This window comes from Hyperolius riggenbachi, chromosome 9 (assembly GCF_040937935.1).
Source record: "Hyperolius riggenbachi isolate aHypRig1 chromosome 9, aHypRig1.pri, whole genome shotgun sequence".
Classification (NCBI taxonomy): domain Eukaryota; kingdom Metazoa; phylum Chordata; class Amphibia; order Anura; family Hyperoliidae; genus Hyperolius; species Hyperolius riggenbachi.
The window spans coordinates 296,371,860-296,392,468 of record NC_090654.1 but is presented as its reverse complement, the minus strand read 5'-3'; the positions used below and the strand labels follow the sequence as shown (position 1 = coordinate 296,392,468).

General features: G+C 40.6%; 1 long non-coding RNA gene across 1 annotated transcript; it reads left to right on the top strand.

Moving 5' to 3' along the window:
• The first annotated feature begins 2,971 nt into the window (after positions 1 to 2,971).
• Positions 2,972 to 8,467, top strand: LOC137532214 (uncharacterized). Its single transcript, XR_011023886.1, has 2 exons — positions 2,972 to 3,036; positions 8,128 to 8,467. It is a non-coding gene; the product is annotated as an uncharacterized lncRNA (long non-coding RNA).
• Positions 8,468 to 20,609: the final 12,142 nt, after the last annotated feature.

Below are 20,609 nucleotides of genomic sequence, written 5' to 3'. Positions count from 1 at the left end.
ATGCATTACAGGGATGTTAAAGTGATCCCCAGCCGAAGCCGGATATACACCTTAGAAGAGGGAAGCCTCAGGATCCTATCGGGGCTTCCCTCGCTGATATGAAGCCCCCCATTGTTGAGTGCAACCCCTCTCCACATCAGGACTTCTTCCTGAAGTGTGGCCGCGCACTAGCTGTGTGAGCCCGCCCACACATGCGCAGTAGCACAGAGCCTGCTGTTCCTGTTTACTGCGCATGCGCAGGTGGGCTGGAGGAAGTAGAGCTGCACATATATGATTAGCGACAAACAATGCATTGTTATTAATCTTCCGGGAGACCACGCTAAGCGACGGGGCTCATCAGAGCACCAATAGGATCCAGACGCTTCCCTCTCTTTAGGTAAGTATCTAATTTTGGACCCGAGCTTTGGCACAGGTACTCTTTAAAGAAAATATCTCATTGAATGCGGCACTGAAGTTGGAGAGAATATTTCCATTAGCTTTGACAGTTTTAGGGCTATGATGAACTTTCCAAAGAATAAAAATACCTGTAGAAATTGTTGATGTCCACGGTGCAACTGTTTCTCCTGGGTGGTGCCAATTCTCACAACAGTCCTGACTTTGCATTGAATTGGTCAACCTGAAGGACAGTTTCATGGAAATTCAAAGAAAGCTTAAACCATTCTTTAACTGCACAATTTGGGTAAAGAGGCGCCCTGGTGTAAATAAAATTGGATTAAAAAAAAGGATAAAATCGAAAGAAATGAGGTTGCTTACCTCAATGACGAGATCTTTGTATAGACAAAGACATTTTTATTTAGCACAGGCAAGCCCGCTTCCTCAGCCCAATAACAGTGCCAATTGCAAATAGCTAATTAGCAAAGGGAGCCTCTATGCTTGCTACATGCTTTAAACCATAGCGATAATCTGTCACTTTTACCAAGGAGAGCGACCACACCCAGGTCCAGCTGGACCACCACGAGTGGAGTCGGGTTTTCTGTCTCAACCTGCTTCCTGCGGTCGGTTGCTACTCTGTAACCCACCATTGTTAGTAGTACAATTACCTTACCTGTTGCTATCCCGTGTATGAAAACATAATGCACTATTGGGCTCCCGTTTTTTTGTCTCCTGTGTCTTTTTCTCTAGGTTGCTGAGACTCCCCTGCGGATCTGAGATAAACTTTTACTGATTGCATAATTGTGTTCCTTACATATAGTTTATAGGGCATTCCTCAAGCCAAATACTTTTTTTGTTTTGTTTTAATACTCTAATTCCCTATAAACTAAACAAGCCACGCCCACAGCTTCTCCAAAGAGCTTTGGCACTCTCAGCCTTAGTAGCAAGGGCTTATGGGAGCTCAGTCTGGGCAGTAGGAGGAGAAGGTGTTATTAGCCAGAGTTTTTGGAGGCAGAGGGGAGGAGGAGAGGGGAGTGAAGTTTTCACAGGCTGAGAGGTGGAGATGCAGATCAGCTTGCCTGTGTGTAATGATCGCAAGCAGAACATGGCCGCTCTCATTGTATCACAGCACTAAATAATCATATACTGTTGAAGCTGTTTGCAGCTAGATTTGCTGAGTAAACTATCTTCTATCTATCTGAGTAAACTTTAGGTAAGATATATAGACAAGTTGCTTGTTATAGTTAGTTTTTCATCTCGGATCCGCTTTAACTGCTTTGACAAGTTAGCAAGCCTGGATTTAATATAATTATATGGCTGTGGTTTGTGGATTTCTCTTTCCACGTGTGAAGATCCTCCTAACCACAAATCTTCTCCTAGTGAGAGTTCTGTAAGAAGCTGAATGACTGAAAATAGTTCTATAACCTTTTTATATATTGAATACATTTTAGAAACATATCAAGGAGAGGGGCAGATAAAGTTCTGAGTCCTGAGGAATTCATATTATGAATTATAAGTAAATGCAAAACAGAAATGTGTCTTTTTAAAACAGAAGGTATTTGCGATTATTCAGGTTGGAGTGAGATTATAAGGTGTCCCACAATGCACCACTGCTTAATATGCAAATCATCCCTTTGTTGTCCCTGTAAGATAGCCACACCTCCTGAACCGCTGGAATGCAATGATGTGTCAGCTTGTTAAATGTTGGGAGAACAAGGGGACAATTTGCATATTCAGCAGTGATGCATCGTGGTAGACCTCATATGCTCGCTCCAACCTGAATAATCACAAACACCTTCTGTTTTAAAGAGGCGCTGTCAGCCATACTATCTCAGGAAACAAAACAACACACATATAGAGATAAATACTTGCTATACTTACATAACATACATATTGCACTGTCCACATTTTGATTTTGGTGATTTTTCTACAGTAAAAAAAAAGAGAAAATCCTTCTTAGCATTTCCCATTTTAAGTGTGGCTATTTTGAAGCCAATCCTGATGTCATTTCCTCCCTTACTCTCCTCTGCCTGATTGTGTATGCATTGCTCGCCCTCCACTATAGAAAGTGCATTGTCTCAGCATGAGAAATATTGGCCAATCAGAGAGGAACAGAGGTGTGGGAGAGGGAAACAGGAGGGAAAGAGGATTCAACCAATCAGGCTGCATTAGTTAAGTCTGAGGGGAAATTAAAGAAGCAAAAATGGACAACCCAGCATGCCCTGCAACTTCCTTTGTGCACTAAATTTTGTGTGTACCAAATAAGAGTCAGGTAAACTGGGGAATGATCATTTATCAACAAGAAAAGTAATAGTGATTTTATCTTTTGGATTGCCTGGTTAGCATCCTTATTACTTGTTTACCAGATAAAAATAAATAATAGATTTTTTATTTTATGCCCTTCCAGTTACTCTTTAAAGGGCCACTCCAGTGAGAAAAGTAAGCAGTTAAAATCTGACGGAACCGACAGGTTTTGGACTAGTCCATCTCCGCTTGGGGTATTCACATGGTTTTCTTTGTTTTCAAAAGCATTTCCTGAATGGCAGTTGCTAAGTCTACCTGCCAAAAAGTAAGATACCAGCCAGCCTCCCTAACGGCAGTTAGACTTAGCAACTGCTGTTCAGGAAATGCTGATGAAAGCAAAGAAAACCCTGATAATCCTTGGTATGACTGCATTAGATCACTTTCCCACAACCCTATGAATAAATACTTAAAAACTTGGTCCGAGGACCTGGGCTCAGAGGTCACCCCAACTCAATTTCTAAGAGCCACAACCTCAATGCATAAACACTCAAAATGCATCCAACACAAAGAGACCCTATACAAGATTCTTTTCAAATGGCACTATACCCCTAGGAAAATGGCAACTTTTTCCACTGAACACTCCCACCTATGTTGGAGAGGATGCCAAAAAATTGGAACCATCTTCCATATTCTATGGGAATGCCCACTTATTAACAATTATTGGTCCTCCATTAGTACCCTCATAAGCAGAATCCTAAAAACACAATTCAAAATCCAACCAGAAATGGCTCTCCTTAATATAAATATGGATATAATCCCAGTAAATAGAAGACTCCAAGTTACACATATTCTATGTGCAGCCAGATCGCTCCTTCTAACTAATTGGGCCTCAGCGGAAGTCCCTTCATTATCACAAATGAAGGCATTAGTGGACCACAATATATCAATTGAAAAAAAGCTGAGACCGAACTACTCCCCGCCACAATCACAAAAACAGGAAACCATATTTGAGGTGGACTGGGAAGCAGTACTACCACAAAGCCCCCACCCGTCAAGGATCACTCCATTCAGTTACTGATATCTAACTATTTTACCAACTGAGGCCACAGATGGGCAACTCCAACTGTAATAAGACTGAAGTCTTTCTCTTTTCTTTTTTACTGACACTAAGCTAGGTCTGAAGACTACACACCCCAATAGTTCATATCTATAAGCCCCACTGATATAGAATACGAGTGTTTTAGGAGATTTCTCCTCTAAACAAAACTTAAACCAAAACCAATGTTGTTATAACCTAAAGTAGATTTCCAGGTACTCTCTGCTCACTTTCCTTCTCTGCTCTCTTTTCTCCTCCTTCCTCCCTATCTATCTTCCTTCTCACTCGCTCCTCTTTCATACTTTAATTCCTCTTACTCATATCCTCATCCCACCACATACCTATATATTACTCACTCCTAATGGACCACTGACGTATGTTCAATCCGTCGAATATGATAATTAAGTCCATACCTGTTTATTATTCTATGTACAAAACAACTTAATACAACGATTATGTCATGTGTATATGAACATCGAGTTGACTATGTCTCAAACCACATTTCATAGAAGTATATGTACAGGTTGGTGTTTTTTCAAATTGATGTACCCATATTGAAAATTTCAATAAAAATTACAGTAAAAAAAAAAAAGAAAACCCTGATAATCCACCATGAGGAGATGAACTAGTTTAAAACCTGACGGTTCTGTCAGATTTTAACTGCTTACTTTTTTCGCTGGCATTATCCTTTAAAGAGACACTGAAGTAAAAAAAAAAAATATGATATAGTGAATTGGTTGTGTACTATGAATAATTACTAGAAGATTAGCAGCAAAGAAAATATTCTCATAATTTTATTTTCAGGTATATAGTGTTTTTTCTAACATTGCATCATTCTCTAATATGTGCAGTTTACACAACACTCAGCATTCAAAATGAGTCTTTCAGAGCAGTCTGTGAAGTAATGACCTCTCCTCTAGCAGAGGAAAAGTAAATAGTCCAGGAACAGTTGAGATAATAAAAGTCAGATAACAGCCCTCTCCACGACTAACTTAAGGTCCGTACACACGCCGGACTTTAGGCAACGACGGGTCCGTCGTTGCCTCCCGCTGGGTGGGCGTGCCAGCGACAGTCCGGCGTGTGTACGCTCTGTCGTCAGACTGATACGGCTGTTTCTGAGTGATCCGCCCGGCGGATCGCTCAGAAACAGCCGTATCAGTCTGACGACAGAGCGTACACACGCCGGACTGTCGCTGGCACGCCCACCCAGCGGAAGGCAACGACGGACCCGTCGTTGCCTAAAGTCCGGCGTGTGTACGGACCTTTAGTCGGAGAGCTTAATGGCTTGTTTGCATAGAGATAACAACTGGAGTTTCTCAACTCTTCCTGTACTGGAAACAATTAGACTGATGTATCTGATCTTAATGTTTTTTTCTTAGCTGTGCTACACATACAAATCATAATATCATCATTTTTTTTCGCTTCAGTGTCTCTTTAAGAAGGCAAATTTCTGTTTTGCATAGTTTTTCTATCAAGAGCTTTTTGGTCAATCTGTAACTATGAATACGTACATATTCATGGTACTAACTGTCCCTCACACAGTCTAATCACTCCCCTGTCATAGTTGAAAGCCCATATCACAGTCCAAAGGTTTTTTCTTTGTAAAGGTAAATGTAAGGTAAATCTAAATGCCCAAAAGAAACCAACGCAAAATATGTAGGGAAAACATAATGCGATATTTTGAGCATCAAATTGGAAGTCTGCTTCTCTGGTAATGCTATTGATCAGTCCTTTATAATAGCAAGTACATTTTCAATATGTGTAGAGTATTATTCTATTAAATGCGTGTTTTAGCTAAGGGTCACAGTGGGTGTAGCAGCAATGCAAGAGAATGCATTCACATCAGTGGTGGGCCAAAATTTTGCATCGAAATTTGCAATTATGCATCGTAATCATAACGCGAAATTTCAGAGAAAATCGTAATTAATTTTGTATGTAAAAGTAATATTTCAAAATTTTGAGTAATTTTCACGCATAATGTTGTGCCGACTTTAGAGGTTAATAGGAAATCCCCCATACAAGCTATTGCTACCAATTGCTACATATGGAGAACAATGGGTATAAGTCACAAAAATAATTTTTCAAAAAGACCTTGTAGTTTTTGAGAAACTCGATTTCAAAAATGCAAAGAAAAATGGTTTTTAAAGTGGATCCGAAATGAACTTTTACTCATTGCATAATTGTGTTCCTTTCCTATTGTTTATAGGGCATTCCTCAAGCCAAATACCTTTTTGTTTTTGTTTTAATACTCTAATTCCCTATAAACTAAAGAAGTCACGCCCACAAGATTTCAGAGAGCCTTGGCAGTAGCAAGGGCTCATGGGAGCTAAGTCTGGGCAGGAGGAGGGGGAGGTGTTACTAGCCATTGATTTCAGAGGCAGAGGGGAGGAGGGAGGAGGGGGGATTAGGTTTTTTCACAGTCTGAGTGCTGACAACATGGCTGCTGTCATTGTATCACAGGAAGAAATAATCATATTCTATTAAAGCAGTATGCAGACAGATTTGCTGTGTAAACTATCTAAACGTTAGATAAGATACAGTATATAGACAACTTACTTGTTATAGTTAGTTTTTCATCTCGGATCCGCTTTAAACTTTTATTTTTCTTAGTTTAAAAAACATTTTCCTTTGCATTTTTAAAATCGAGTTTCTCAAAAACTACAAGGTCTTGTTGCAAAATTCTTTTTTTGACTTGTACCCACGATTCTCCTTAACATATGTAGCAATTTTGGTGTCAATAGCATGTATGGAGACTTTGCTATTCACTGCTAAATTCAGCAATAAATTACACAAAATTTCACGAAATTGTATACGAAATTACGAATGACTACACAAAATCAATTGAATTTGCAAAGCATAATTACGTATAAGCGTAATTGCAAAAATGTACGCAAAATTTAGCAAAATCATAGTTTGTTGATTACGATGATCACTGCCGCACATTAGCTGTGCATTGCATTGCATACAGCCAATGAAAAGAGTGCTTCACTGTCACTGGTAAAGTGCATTGTGGGAAGCCACACGCCTATATTACGCAACGCACCCGCCCCACTGTAAATGTTACTGTGCTACACAAAGTAGCTGTTATGCCGCACTGCAATGTACCACTGTGAACCTGGCCGTAGTTCTGCTAATGATTGGAATACGGGTGAAACTCCAAAAATTAGAATATTGTGCAAAAGTCCATTTATTTCAGTAATTCAACTTAAAAGGTGAAACTAATGTATGAAATAGACTCATTACATGCAAAGCGAGATATTTCAGGCCTTTATTTGTTATAATTTGATGATAATGGCTGACAGCTTATGGGAACCCCCAAATCTCAGCCCATTAGAATATTTTGGAAATGTTCCATATTCTCATCTCAAAGTGTCCGACTCCAATCAGCGAATCCATCCAAACACCTGCAAAGGGTTACTATTTCATAGATTATTTTCACCTGTTAAGTGGAATTTCTGAAATAGATGAACTTTTCCACAGTATTATAACTTGTAGAGTTTCACCTGCAGACAGGGCCGGTCCTAGACTTCTTGCTGCCCGAGGCAAACTTGTGATGATGTGCCACCCCCCCCCCCCTTTTGAATTGGAATGATAGCACAGCACCTGACAATTTGCACCGCACTTTATAGCTTAGGTGAGCCCCCCCAAAAAACACCCCCAGTATAGGTAGTTAACCAGTTATTGGTGCCCTCCAGTGTTGGAAGCTAGGTACAATTGCCCCCAGTATAGGTAGCCAGGTACTGTTGCCCCCAGTATAGGTTGGCCAGGTACAGTTGCCCCCAGTATAGGTAGCCAGGTATAGGTGCCCCCAGTATACGTTAGCCAGGTACAGTTGCCCCCAGTATAGGTTAGCCAGGTACAGTTGTCCCCAGTATAGGTTAGCCATGTACAGTTGTCCCCAGTATAGGTTAGCCATGTACAGGTGTCCCCCAGTATAGGTTAGCCAGGTACAGTTGCCCCAGTATAGGTTAGCCAGGTACAGTTGCCTCCAGTATAGGTTAGCCAGGTACAGCTGCCCCCAGTATAGGTTGGTCAGGTACAGTTGCCCCCAGTATAGGTAGGTAGCCAGGTACAGTTGCCCCCAGTATAGCTTAGCCAGGTACAGTTGCCCGCAGTATAGCTTAGCCAGGTACAGTTGCCCCCAGTATAGCTTAGCCAGGTACAGTTGCCCCCAGTATAGGTTAGCCAGGTAGAGTTGCCCCCAGTATAGATTGGCCAAGCACTCTCTTCACTTTCCTGTTTCTGCTTGGTGCTGCCCCCAGATTTTTGCCGCCTGAGAAAGTCACATCACTTGGCATTGTGGGCAGACTGGGCCTGCCTGTAGAGGCCCCAAGGACCCTTTGCTAGTTTAGTGTTCTTGTACTTTTTGTGCATAATTTGTGACAATCCCTCCTATTTCTGGACATCTCCCTTAGTTTATAAAATAAAGGCATAGAAGAAGATAGAGAAGAAAGAGAAAAAAAAGTGCAAAAAGTAGAAGGACATGGAAGGAGATAAAAGAGGATGAAGGCAAATGAGAAGAGAGAAGAAGAAACAGGACAAAGAAAGAAAACGAATTAGATTAGATGTCCAAAGAAAAAGAGACGAAATGAAGTAGGAAGGAAAGGAAGACGATGATAAAGAGAAGAAGAAGGTATAAAAGACTTCTGTCACCCTCTATCAGGAAAGCATTGAACCCGTCACATATTATAAAAGCAGACCAATCGGGAAAGACGCTTGCTTTTATTTAAAGGATAAAAAATGTTATTAAACAAACGGCAAAATATGATTTTTTTTCTATTTTAATCTCATCTACAATTTGGAGAGAAAGGCAATCATGAAAAATCGCAGTAAATCTGTATCCGATTTCCAATATTTGTGTTGCGGCGCACTCCAGGTTTATGTTGATTGTAAATTATTTTGGAAATCTTGTCAAGTCTAGTGCATCCCAAGGTTTCCCTCGCAAATATTAATCAGGGTAACACGCAGGCAATATGCAGCCCAGATTAAAATATATTCTTTCACCTTGTGCGCGGCCCGGGTTGACTTAGTATATTCTGATGTCAGTGGCAGGAATGGTACATCTTGCGTGACAGCGGAAGGCTCAACACAGACTTGGGCTACTGTATAAAGAAACATTTATTTAAAGGAAGAAAAAAAAAAAACTAAATCAAGCATAAAGATCCTCCCAGTAGACCCTCAAGATAGAAGTCTTTCTCATTTTCTCCATGGCAAAATTTAATCTACAGGCTTGCCTTTTCAAGCGATGTATTCAAAGAAATGCAAATCTCTGAGACAGGAGACCCCATCTGACTCTTAACACTACGTGAATGTCAGAGGCTTAAAGGTCGTAGTGGCTCTACCTCCATCTGTCCTCACTAAATTAAAATACAAATGAAAACGCGTAACACCTACACCTGTTTGTTCTGAGACGTCTGTATTTTTTTTCTCTTGCTGATCTGCATCTATTCGTGGAATTGGGAAGGACATGAGTAAATGATGTAAGGGTGAGAAGAAATACACAGCGAGCACGTTCATTAGGAAGCCCGTGGAAACCAAACGCGTAAGCCTCGTTTTCAGGCATTTCCAAGATTGTACATTTTTATGTTATTGCATTTTTAAGCTTAAAGAAAAAAAATTAAAGAAAAAAAACTCACCGTTGTGCATTGCCGCATTGCTCATACAGAACATCGCCATGTTTGGGGATCAGTGAATCTATCATGCATGGCGCTTATCAGCACCTGAAACAAGGTTTTACAGACATTTTTGGTGGTTTTTTTTTATTGTTTTTATTGGTGTGGTTTTTTACAGTGTGCTTTGGTTTTTAAGGTCTTGCAGGATTTTTACGCCATGGATGTAAAATTTTTGTTTAATGTACAGCAAGGTCGTTTTCCGGAATCCACGGTGGCTTAATAGGGAGCTGTTTCAGACCATTACGTTCATGACTGGGTTAAGATGTGAGAGGTTTGGGATTTTTTTTACGGTTGGCGGTATTAAAGCTAGCGCAGGTTTAAAAGGCTGTTCAACCACCTTCCTTAAAAGTGAAATTGCAGTAAAATATTTTAAATATGTATGTAATTAAAATGAGTTATATCTGCCAAGCCGATGGCGATTGGCTGTTAGAGGATCCTGCTCGTTCTCTCACTGCTCGGCATTGGTGGAAGTTCTGATGAGTCCTTTGGATTTGATGGACTATAATAACTTCTAAAATGTATCTAGTCTCAGATGCGACAGTGCAGCTAATAGAGCAGCAAGGCTGAAATCCAATAAGTTGTTATTACATTTACATGTTTATATGAGATCATACAGATGTTTTCAGTGGCTACAACACTGATGCTGAAATCCTCAAGGCTGGAAGGGGAATTCTCCTGCTGGGCTGAAGGTGAAGAATGTGGTTGACTTTGGGGCTGGTAGTTTAGGTGCCCGTGCTTAAAGGACATCTGTAGCATGTTCACCTATGGAAATATCTGGAGAAGGCCGGCTCTCCCAGTGTAATGTTTAATTGCTGTACATAGAGGCCGAAGTTTTGAGACTCACATGACCATCAGGCATAACAGGTCTATTGAACAATATCATACACTCACTAGCAAGCAACGTGCACTCTCAGGCTGATGCTGCAGTATTTCTTGGGTGATGTTGTTGGATAGACCTGTTATGCCTGATGAAGGGACATGTGAGTCCCGAAACTTCAGCTACTATCTGCAACAATTAAACATTATGCTGGGAGTGCCGGACTTCTCTGGTTAGTTAATTCCCTCTTCTTAGATGAGTTTGTTACAGATGTCGCTTAAGCACGGCCATCTACTGCACCATCTTTCTCTAAGAAGAGAGGAGGCTCTGAATTCCTTAGTGCCCCCCCAATCCTCTGTGCATCCCCTTGTTCCACCACCGGGTCCCCATCCCTTGTCCCATTGGCAGCATCTTTGGATCTTCTCAACATTAAAGTCAGATTCTAGAATGGGGGGCCTGACAGTGGAACAAGGGGGATGCAGAGAAGACTGGGAAGGCTCTAAGGAAGCCCTCCCTCTTATAAGGTGAGTATGTAACTCCCCCTCTGGTAGTTACAAGTATCCTTTAACTACTGCTTTTTCGATTGGGTGCCATAGGGTTATAGCCAACAAGCAGCCTATATGTATTTATCAGGTTAGAAGCTTAGAGCCAAGTTATAAGGTTAGAGCCAAGTATTGTTCAGAGGGAGGTTAGGGTGGTGGTGGAGGGTAGATCATGGTTATCAGTGTTGGGTGGGGCTTATTGATTAGTCTTAGGCATAATGTTACTCATTAGCAAATAACGCTGAAAACAGAGGTTCCAACAAAATTAAAATACACTTAAAAACAAATTAATAGGGAGGTATGGGAGGAGTTACCACCAGGTTGTTCAGACTCAATGGTTCTAGCTTAAAAAAAAGCTTTAACACTCCATATTCAACGCATTTCGCTGGACAACCCACTTCCTCAGACAAAATATTGCTTGGTTAACCTATTTTGGTTCCTGGACGTAGTTTCTACGTCCAGGAACCATGCGCGCTACCGCGCGCTCCCGCGGCCGATCGCACGCATGCACGTGCACTCCCGGCCGCGGATTCGATAGCCAAAGAATCAATGTATCGGGCTATGGTGCCCGATCACTGATTCCTCTCCCCCGCTGAAAAAGCGACAGCTTCTCTCGGAAGCTGTGCTTTTTCTGGCTGTTCCCTCCCCGATGCATCACTCTAAGCGTGTGTTACGCTTAGAGTGACGTCATGTAAACAAACTCATGGCCACCATCTTGTGGCCAAAAAGTAATACTACACCTGAAAAAAAATAAAAGTAAAAATTAACACACATTTACATTATAAATCTATTGTTTACCCCCCCACCCTCCCAAAACTACCCAAATAAAATGTTTACTATAAAAAAAAAACATTACAATAAAAAAAAAACATGTAAATATTTACCCAAGGGTCTAAACTTTTTAAATATCAATGTAAAAATGAAATATTTCTATATTTTTTTTATTTTAAACTTGTAAAAAGTGATAGATGCAAAATGGAAAAAATGCACCTTTATTTCCAAATAAAATATTGTCGCCATACATTGTGATAGGGACATAATTTTAACGGTGTAATAACCGGGACATATGGGCAAATACAATACATGAATTTTAATTATGGAGGCATGTATTATTTTAAAACTATAATGGCTGAAAACTGAGAAATAATGAATTTTTCCATTTTTTTCTTATTCTTCCTGTTAAAATGCATTTACAGTAAAGTGGCTCTTAGCAAAATGTACCCCCCAAAGAAAGCCTAATTGGTGGCGGAAAAAACAAGATATAGATCAGTGCATTTTGATAAGTAGTGATAAAGTAATAGGCTAATGAATGGGAGGTGAACATTTCTCACGTGAAAACGACGGAACGCGAATGGGTTAAGAACGTGGTGCCTCCTTCATGGTGGTAGAGTAGTGTCCCCCTCCCCCTTTATTCTGGACTACAGAGACTGATTTCTTAGCCTGAGTAGGGTTGGGTTTACTCTCCCCAACCTGCCTAGACAGTGGTTAACTTGAGTTAACCTGCTTATGTGAGTATTACTCTTTTAAAGCTATTTGAATGTCACCAGCACATCGGTTTTCTAGCAAAGAATATAGTCCAATGATATTTTTTAGGCATCAGTTTAGCAGCTGATAATCTAAGAGTGAAGTAAGAGTTAGGTGTGGTTGTAGGTTCTGGTACCCAAATGGTTAGCGTTAGGTCATCAGTAAAGGTCAGGCATGTTAATAGGAAGGGTGGGGTTAGGGTAAATGTAGCCACACCCTGACTTTTCCGATAGATGCAAATCAATCCCTAAAATCTGCCAGTAATCTTTTAACATTTTCCAATCCAATCAGTTAATATCTAACAGTTTATCCATTGGAAGCTAAGGTGGATTTTTGTCATTTGCCCCTCACGCTCCTGACGCCACCTTGTGGTCCTTTTTACATGGTAAAGTGGGGCGAGTCACCAAACCTGTGGTATAGGGCTCACTTAACTATCTCTATTAAAGTCTGGCTCATTTACAAAGAGTAGGTTTCTTACTCTCCGTGTAACATTTTAATTGTTCTATTCTTAATGGACACTTCCTAACCTATTTCTATAAGTTCTAGTTTTCCCCTATTGGAGGACAGATCAGCTCTGCAGTCAGTCTTTGGAGTGCGACCATTTGGAATTTTCAGAGACACCCCCGACCTGGGTAGTACCTCCGAGCATAATTACAAAGCATGGCGCACCCCTGCAAATGTTTAATGGAACCCCCTAAGGTCCACGCCCCCCTTTCCTAAGTAAGAAGTGTGGACAGTCCAATTCCTAATATTTGTGACCAGTATAAAAGACTCTTTTTCTCCTGAGTTTTCTCCCAGGTGATATTATCACAACTGGTCAATTAATTGCCTTTTAAACCCCCAGCAAGCAAGAAAATACTCCAAATAATTTAGATAGTACCTTGTAACCTACTTTTTTGTACTTTTTCAATTGCAGGCCTATTTGCAAATACATGTTTTCTTCTGCATTTTGTCCTAGGGGATAATTTTCTATTCTTCTATTTAGAATAACTTTTCAGCACTTTGCAATCAAAAAAATATGAAAAATAGGTGGGAAAAAACGACCAAAACTATGTTAAGTATTTGCTGCTGATTTAAAAGACATTTTGTTGACACATTTGAAAATATCCCTTAGGAGAAAACTTGGGAGAAAGAATCTAATGGCATATGGGCCACGGAGTGCTGAAAGGTTATTTTAAAAAAGTCGAAACGTTATGTCCTAGGAGGAAAAGTAAATTGCATATGGTCTATAGAGTGATTGTGGGTCGACCCGGTGGCTCGATTAGCCGCCGGATCGACCCCTGCGTGTTCCCGCGCGTTCCCGCCACCCTCTGGAATCGATCTGGCGGGTCATCGGACACGTCGGAAATTATCAATCGAGCTATCAGCAGCTCGATTGATAAGGAATAATCGCGCCGTGTATGCCCAGCATTAGTCTAATCTATAAAGTTCTTTTCAGACTGGAACTACCTTACACCTCTGCACTTGTGTCTGGACACCAACCTACACGCAATCTCCACTTCTCTTCTTATCCTCTCTCATCAGCATCACTGCTCATTATCTCATACAGGACTTTTCTTGAGTCTCCCCCTCATGGTGAACTCCTTTCCCCAACCTGTTCAGCACTCACCCTCCCTTACCATCTTTAAGTATAACCTAAGAGCTTATCTCTTCAACAAAGCACACACTGATCTAGCATTCTGAAATCACTCACTGCTGCCACTGCCACACATGTGACACATTCACAGTGTACAAAGCTTCATCTACCTATTGATTTTATCCATTCGCCCCTTAGATTGTAAGATTGAAAGGACAGGGCTCTCACTCCTTCAAACAGGATACACCCTCCAGGCAGGATACACACCCCATGCTGTGAACATGCACCAGAACTGTTCAGCGGAGGTGCGGATGGTTGTAAAAGCAGAGGTCGGCAACACGTGACAAAGCTGGAAGCTACATGGTCATTGGCTGGCTGCACAGCACTTGTAAACTGAACAGGAAGTGAAGAGGACCTGTATTTCCGACAGGGGTAGGCAATGTATAATGCTCCCTGGCTGCTTTGCATTATGTACAGGACCAGATCTTCCAAGCTCCCAGCCATCAGATCTCCTTGTGGGGCACGGGGGCTGCCCAATGTAGTTACTCTGACTCCACAACCTCAGTGCTGGCTGCAGGTGTGTGACTCAAAAACAACTAAAGCCAAAAGCTCAGCCTGACAACCAGGCAACCGGCATTCTTTATAAGGCAATGAAGATGGCAGCCTCTGTATGCAAACATATACTAACAGTTCCTGTTAAAAAGGGAGTCAAATATATATGCTATTCACCTTATCATTTAGTAAAAGGGGGGCCGGTATATGCTGTATAATATTGTTTATAATACTGATAATCTACTATTCCAGAATGCAACCTCTATTCATACAGCTAGTAAAAGGGGCACTACTAGTAAAAGTGATAAAATACCGATTCATTCAACAATACTTTACCTCTTCATAATAAAATAGCTGTAATATTTACCAAATGTTACTATGACCTAACCTCTCCCTACTCTGATACAGAATCAAACCCTCCCCCCCTCCGGTGGCCCCTGCCTCAGAGCCATGGGCAACCAACCTTAATCCTCTATGTTGTTTGTGTAATAATAGAATAAAACACTTCAGCACTGAATCATATACGTCCACCACCGGAAACACCAAAAAAACAGATGCGCTTACCGGAAGATTACAGACCTTAACTACAGGGTCTGCAATAAAGCCTTATGAGGTCAGCAGCGGGTGTCTTCACAGCTGGCCTCCTCTCCAGGTACAACAGAATGATTCAAATGCAGTATTTCACCGTATTTGGGCATGCAAAAAAACAATACACATCTAAGCGTATCTATTGCAATTTTAATAGAGATCCATAAAAGCAACATGTAAAAACTTTTAAAAGATCACTCACATCTGGGCCCTTATCACAGGAACCCACCATGAACAACAGCACGTAGCCCCTGATGAAACTTTGCCAGTGAAACCGGTCGGGTGAGGCTGACATTTGGCTGGACGGCGTCTTATGACATATGTGCTGTTGTTCATCGTGGGTTACTGTGATAAGGGCCCAGATGTGAGTGATCTTTTAAAAGTTTTTACATGTTGCTTTTATGGATCTCTATTAAAATTGCAATAGATACGCTTAGATGTGTATTGTTTTTTTGCATGCCCAAATATGGTGAAATACTGCATTTGAATCATTCTGTTGTACCTGGAGAGGAGGCCAGCTGTGAAGACACCTGTTGCTGACCTCATAAGGCTTTATTGCAGACCCTGTAGTTAAGGTCTGTAATCATCCAGTAAGCACATCTGTTTTTTGGTGTTTCCGGTGGTGGACGTATATGATTCAGCGCTGAAGTGTTTTATTCTATTATTGATCAAGATGCTGTACTGAAGTGTTGGACTTTGGCTGCTATATATATACTTTGCTCCATCTGATTTAATGGTTTTTGGTTGCGCTGATATTTATTTGATTATATTGTTTGTGTAATATTAGTAAATGATGAACATTCATAGTTTTATGTAACATAACTGTCATATAAAAAATTGATAATCGAGGAGTCAGAACACAGAAATAAACTTTTTTTTTTTTAATATAAAGAGGTTTAAGTGAGTATTATGTAAAACGATAATTAATGACACAGGTGAGAATTCTGGAAGCTGCTCGTTGTGGTGCAAAAATTTGAAATATAAACAATTTTTTTCTAAGAAAGCACAGGGAACAGTTTCAGAAACAATCTATCATTTGTTAAATAATGGGTTATTGTAATCGATGAAGTTGGTATGGAAATGAAAGGTAAGAATAGCAAGTGATATGTTTTTTAAAGAGAATCTGTACTCTAAAATTTTTACAGCAAAAAGCATACCATTCTATGCATTATGTTCTCCTGGGCCCCTCTGTGCTGTTTCTGCCACTCCCTTCTGCAATCCTGGCTTATAATTAACAGTTTTAGGCAGTGTTTACAAACAAACTAACCAGCTTGTGATAGGCTCATATAAGCAGAGTGTGTGAGTCATACAGAGCCTGCAGGGGGCCTGCAGAGGGTGTGTATCGCTTTTATCCAATCACAAGCAGCCCTGCACATTCCACTCATTCCAGCCTTAGCCCGACAGAGCGACAGAAGGAAACAGATTAGATCATATAACAGAGATAACACAGCCACTGTGCAACTAGGAAAGGCTGCAGTAAGCCAGAGCACATTAGAACAGGCAAAGGAACTTATAGGATAGAAGAACTAAGGCTGAAATTTTTGTTACAGAGTCTCTTTAATATTTACGGCGTCGTTATACAAGCGTCAAAGTTGTTTTATATTTACGTAACGCCCTTTTTATACAATTGGAGCCAACAGAGAAAAGATTTGCATTGATGTGAATGGGGCGCCCCCTTTAATAGGCACAACTATTAGTTTGTCCCCTCCATATTCCTCCTATTTCGGTTCACTTTATGAACTCGGGACTGTATATGACAATTTTTCTGCAGTTGAATTTGGGGGGGGGGGGGGGGTTGGACTGTATTAACCCTCACCAATAACTGATTAGTGGTGATAAAACTCTTATATGATAGATAAAGGCATCTGAGGGCAGGGAATAGATAAGCAAAGGTCAAAAGTTCAAGTTGGAGCTGCAAAAACTTAAATCGCCTGAGAAAACACAAACTTTGATCTTAACTTTTTAACTTTTAAACACACAATACGGCTGTGGGATTCCAGAAAGGTCATATTTAAGAGGTGGACAATAGATACAATTTTCAGCTCATCAATTTGTTTTTATTTTCTGGTTAAAATGGCCACTTCTCTATTTGCTTGCTTACAGCCGCCTCCCCCACAAAATAAACATGTTAGTTATTGTGACCCCAAGTTTCAGACGCTATTTGCATTCCTTACCCCCCTCCCCCCCAATAAACATGTTAGTTAATGTGACCCCAAGTTTCAGATGCTATTTGCATTCCTTATAACCCCCCCCCCCCCCCTCAATAAACATGTTAGTTAATGTGACCCCAAGTTTCAGATGCTATTTGCATTCCTAATAACTCCCCCCCCCCCATAAACATGTTAGTTAATGTGACCCCAAGTTTCAGATGCTATTTGCATTCCTAATAACTCCCCCCCCCCCCATAAACATGTTAGTTAATGTGACCCCAAGTTTCAGATGTTATTTGCATTCCTTATAACTCCTCCCCCCCATAAACATGTTAGTTAATGTGACCCCAAGTTTCAGATGCTATTTGCATTCCTGGAGACATTTCCATCAAGGAAGGTTATACGACGCTCCCTGGTAGCTACTTAGTAAATCTCTCTTTAATGCTGTAATAAATGTTTTGGAGGGGTGGAATGGAGGTGTTAGCTGGTAGCAGCATAAACGTCAATCCTGTAAATATGTTTAAAGACTTCTGTGCGCTTTAAGTCCCTATCGCCATCTGCCATTAACCGGAACGCGGAGGAAAAGAGTTCCTATTTATAGACGGGGACGCTGCTCCAGCTACATTCGCCTACCGATGTTCAGTAGTGTTAAGACATTTGTTCTCTGCAATGAAATGTATTTTTCAATCTATTTTCGTTTTATAAGGAGCTTGTTTAACACCTACCTGTAGGCAAATGTCGAAAAGAAAAACAGAGAAAATAAAAAGCGTTTAATCCACTTGCAGTTTGTTACGTTAAAGTTTGACCCCTAATAAACCTAAGCAATAGAACTGTATGCAATCAAAGGCTGCTTATAGTGAAAACGGTAGGTGTGGATCGAAGTCCCGCCAGGGCACTATCTGCATAGAGTTTGTATGTTCTCCCCGTGTCTGCGTGGGTTTCCTCCAGGCATGCGTGTTTCCTCCCACGTCCAAAAACATACAATTACTTAATTGGCTTCCCTCTAAACATGAGCTCCTCTGAGGACAGTCAGTGACATGACATGACAGTCTTCACTATATATATATACTAAATAATAATAAAAACAAATAATTAGGGCCTGTTAACACTAAAGGCGCTTTCGCTTTTTTTGTAACCACTTAGTGACATGCAGACGTATTAAAATGTCCTGCTGGAGACTCTGAATGGCTACAGGACGTTTTAAAACGTCATGCACTGCTGCTGCTGCTGCTGTGCGCGCTCCCGTGCATTCCTGTGCGTGTGCACGTGAAAACAGTCAACCCCCCCCCCCCCCCCCCGCCCGAAAAAAAAAATACACCTTTTTTTCCAAATACTATATTGTCACCATATTTTGTACTAAGGACATAATTAAAATTCCTGTGATAACCAGAACAAATAGGCAGATAACATGTGTGGGTTTTATGCACAGTAGCAGTGTTTATATTGAAAATATAGGGGGTGAAATTGAAATAATTGTGTATTTTTTTCATGTTTTCCTTGTTTTTCCCTTTAAAATGCATAGAAAATAAAGTAATTACTGAAAACAAATATCAACCCCAAAAAGCCCAATTGGCGGTGAAAAAAACAAGCTATAAATCATTTCATTGTGATTAGTAGTGATTAAGCTATTGGCAAATGAAAGGGATGAGCACTGAAAGGTGAAAATCGCTCTTGTCCGTTAGGGTAAAAACCTCCTTGGGGTGAAGTGGTTTAAAGAGAAACTCCAACCTAGAATTGAACTTTATCCCAATCAGTAGCTGATACCCCCTTTTACATGAGAAATGTATTGCTTTTCACAAACAGACCATCAGGGGGCGCTGTGCGACTGATTTTGTGCTGAAACCCCTCCCACAAGAAGCTCTGAGTACCGCGGGAAGAATCCCCAAGGATGCCTAAATCTTCGTTTTTATTTCAGTTCATGTGTGCTTTAATTATTCAGAGATCCAGCCCTGTACCCTCATCATCATAGTTCTCATAAGCCTGAATGGGTATAGACACCCCAAATTCACAACCTCTGCTGTAAGAAACGGACAAAGAGATATATTTTTATTCTGCTATACACACATTTACAAATGTGCCTTCAAATGTGAATGAAGAAGATACTCCCTTCATGTGAACACGGAAAAAGCCTTGAACCTGAAGCCACCGCTGATCATTACACGCATGTTGTCCACACTCTTGAATGACAAGTTACTGCCATTTGCCATCTCCCATCAAACCCTCTCTACCTCTCAAAGTGCCTGACAATCTCTGACATGAATATTTGAAAGACATTAGCGGAAAGGATGATCTGCCTCTCTCAGCCCTGTTGCCCAAGTTTTTTTCCTCTCCTCCTGTTTCTTTCAGCTTGATTAAGCAACAATAACCTGCCCGTTAAATTGACTTTATTATATTTCTGCTTTGAGAATTTTCTGTGCAGCGGTGGATATAAATTGCGTAATTCTCTATTCAATTAAACCACGAGGCATTGTCTATAAAACGTCACCCATTTGACATCCCCGCGTAAGAAAGAGGGCCCCCGAATGCCAAAGACCGAACTTAGAGGATACAATGGTTAAGACTAACAAGTAATTTATGACCCTCTCCGGCGGGGAACGAATAGAGAAGACTACAATATTTTTAGCCTCCTTAACTTTCATTATTATTTTATGAGACAATTCTTATTGCACAAAAAAAAAAGGTTAGTGTCAAGGGACTGCGCTAGTTGAAAGAGTAGCAGCTTCAACTTAGTCGTGCAAAAATAGTTTTTTTTTCTTTTTCTTTTTTTTTGCCATTCCGTTACATAAATGAAAGAAAGAAGCTTGTCATTCCAACTTCACAAAAACAGCGCAAGATGAAATGCACGACTCCGCTGGGACAGCCATTTTTTCTGTTATTACAGGAGAAAATTAGAACCATAAAAATGTCCAATTTAGGGGAAAAAAGCTGCTACTTTAGTGTCATTTGCATAAAAGCTCTTACATACAAATTGTTATAAAGACAAATGGATGGAGCACTCTTAAAGGAAATTGGTTATATCTTAGGATACTTTGCTTGGAACAACATAAAGGATTCTTTGAAGTGAAATCCATTCTCAGGTAAATAATCTGAGGAGAGATTTTTCACCTATTTGGACGGACGTGAGACGTTTTTCATAATGCCTCATCTAAAAATGGTATATTTTGTTTTAAACTTTAGCATCTATAGCGTCCTCCTCCCGGGGAACAAAGCCCTTGTGCTTTACTCGGTACTCAATGTCATCATTAACCAGCCAGAGCTGACAGTCAGCCAAGTGGACTCATTTTTCAAATGGTCTTTCTGGCATCAAATGTAGGAGTGTATACGGGATCCATAACTGTCGTGGAAATTGCTAGGAGCTGCTTATTTCCTTGGCAACAACTAACCTTTGTTGTAACTTCAAATCACCTTTCTTCACTCTCTTACTTTGCTTATGAAACACTTTGTGTGCCTTCTCGTTTTTATTAACTATAACTTTT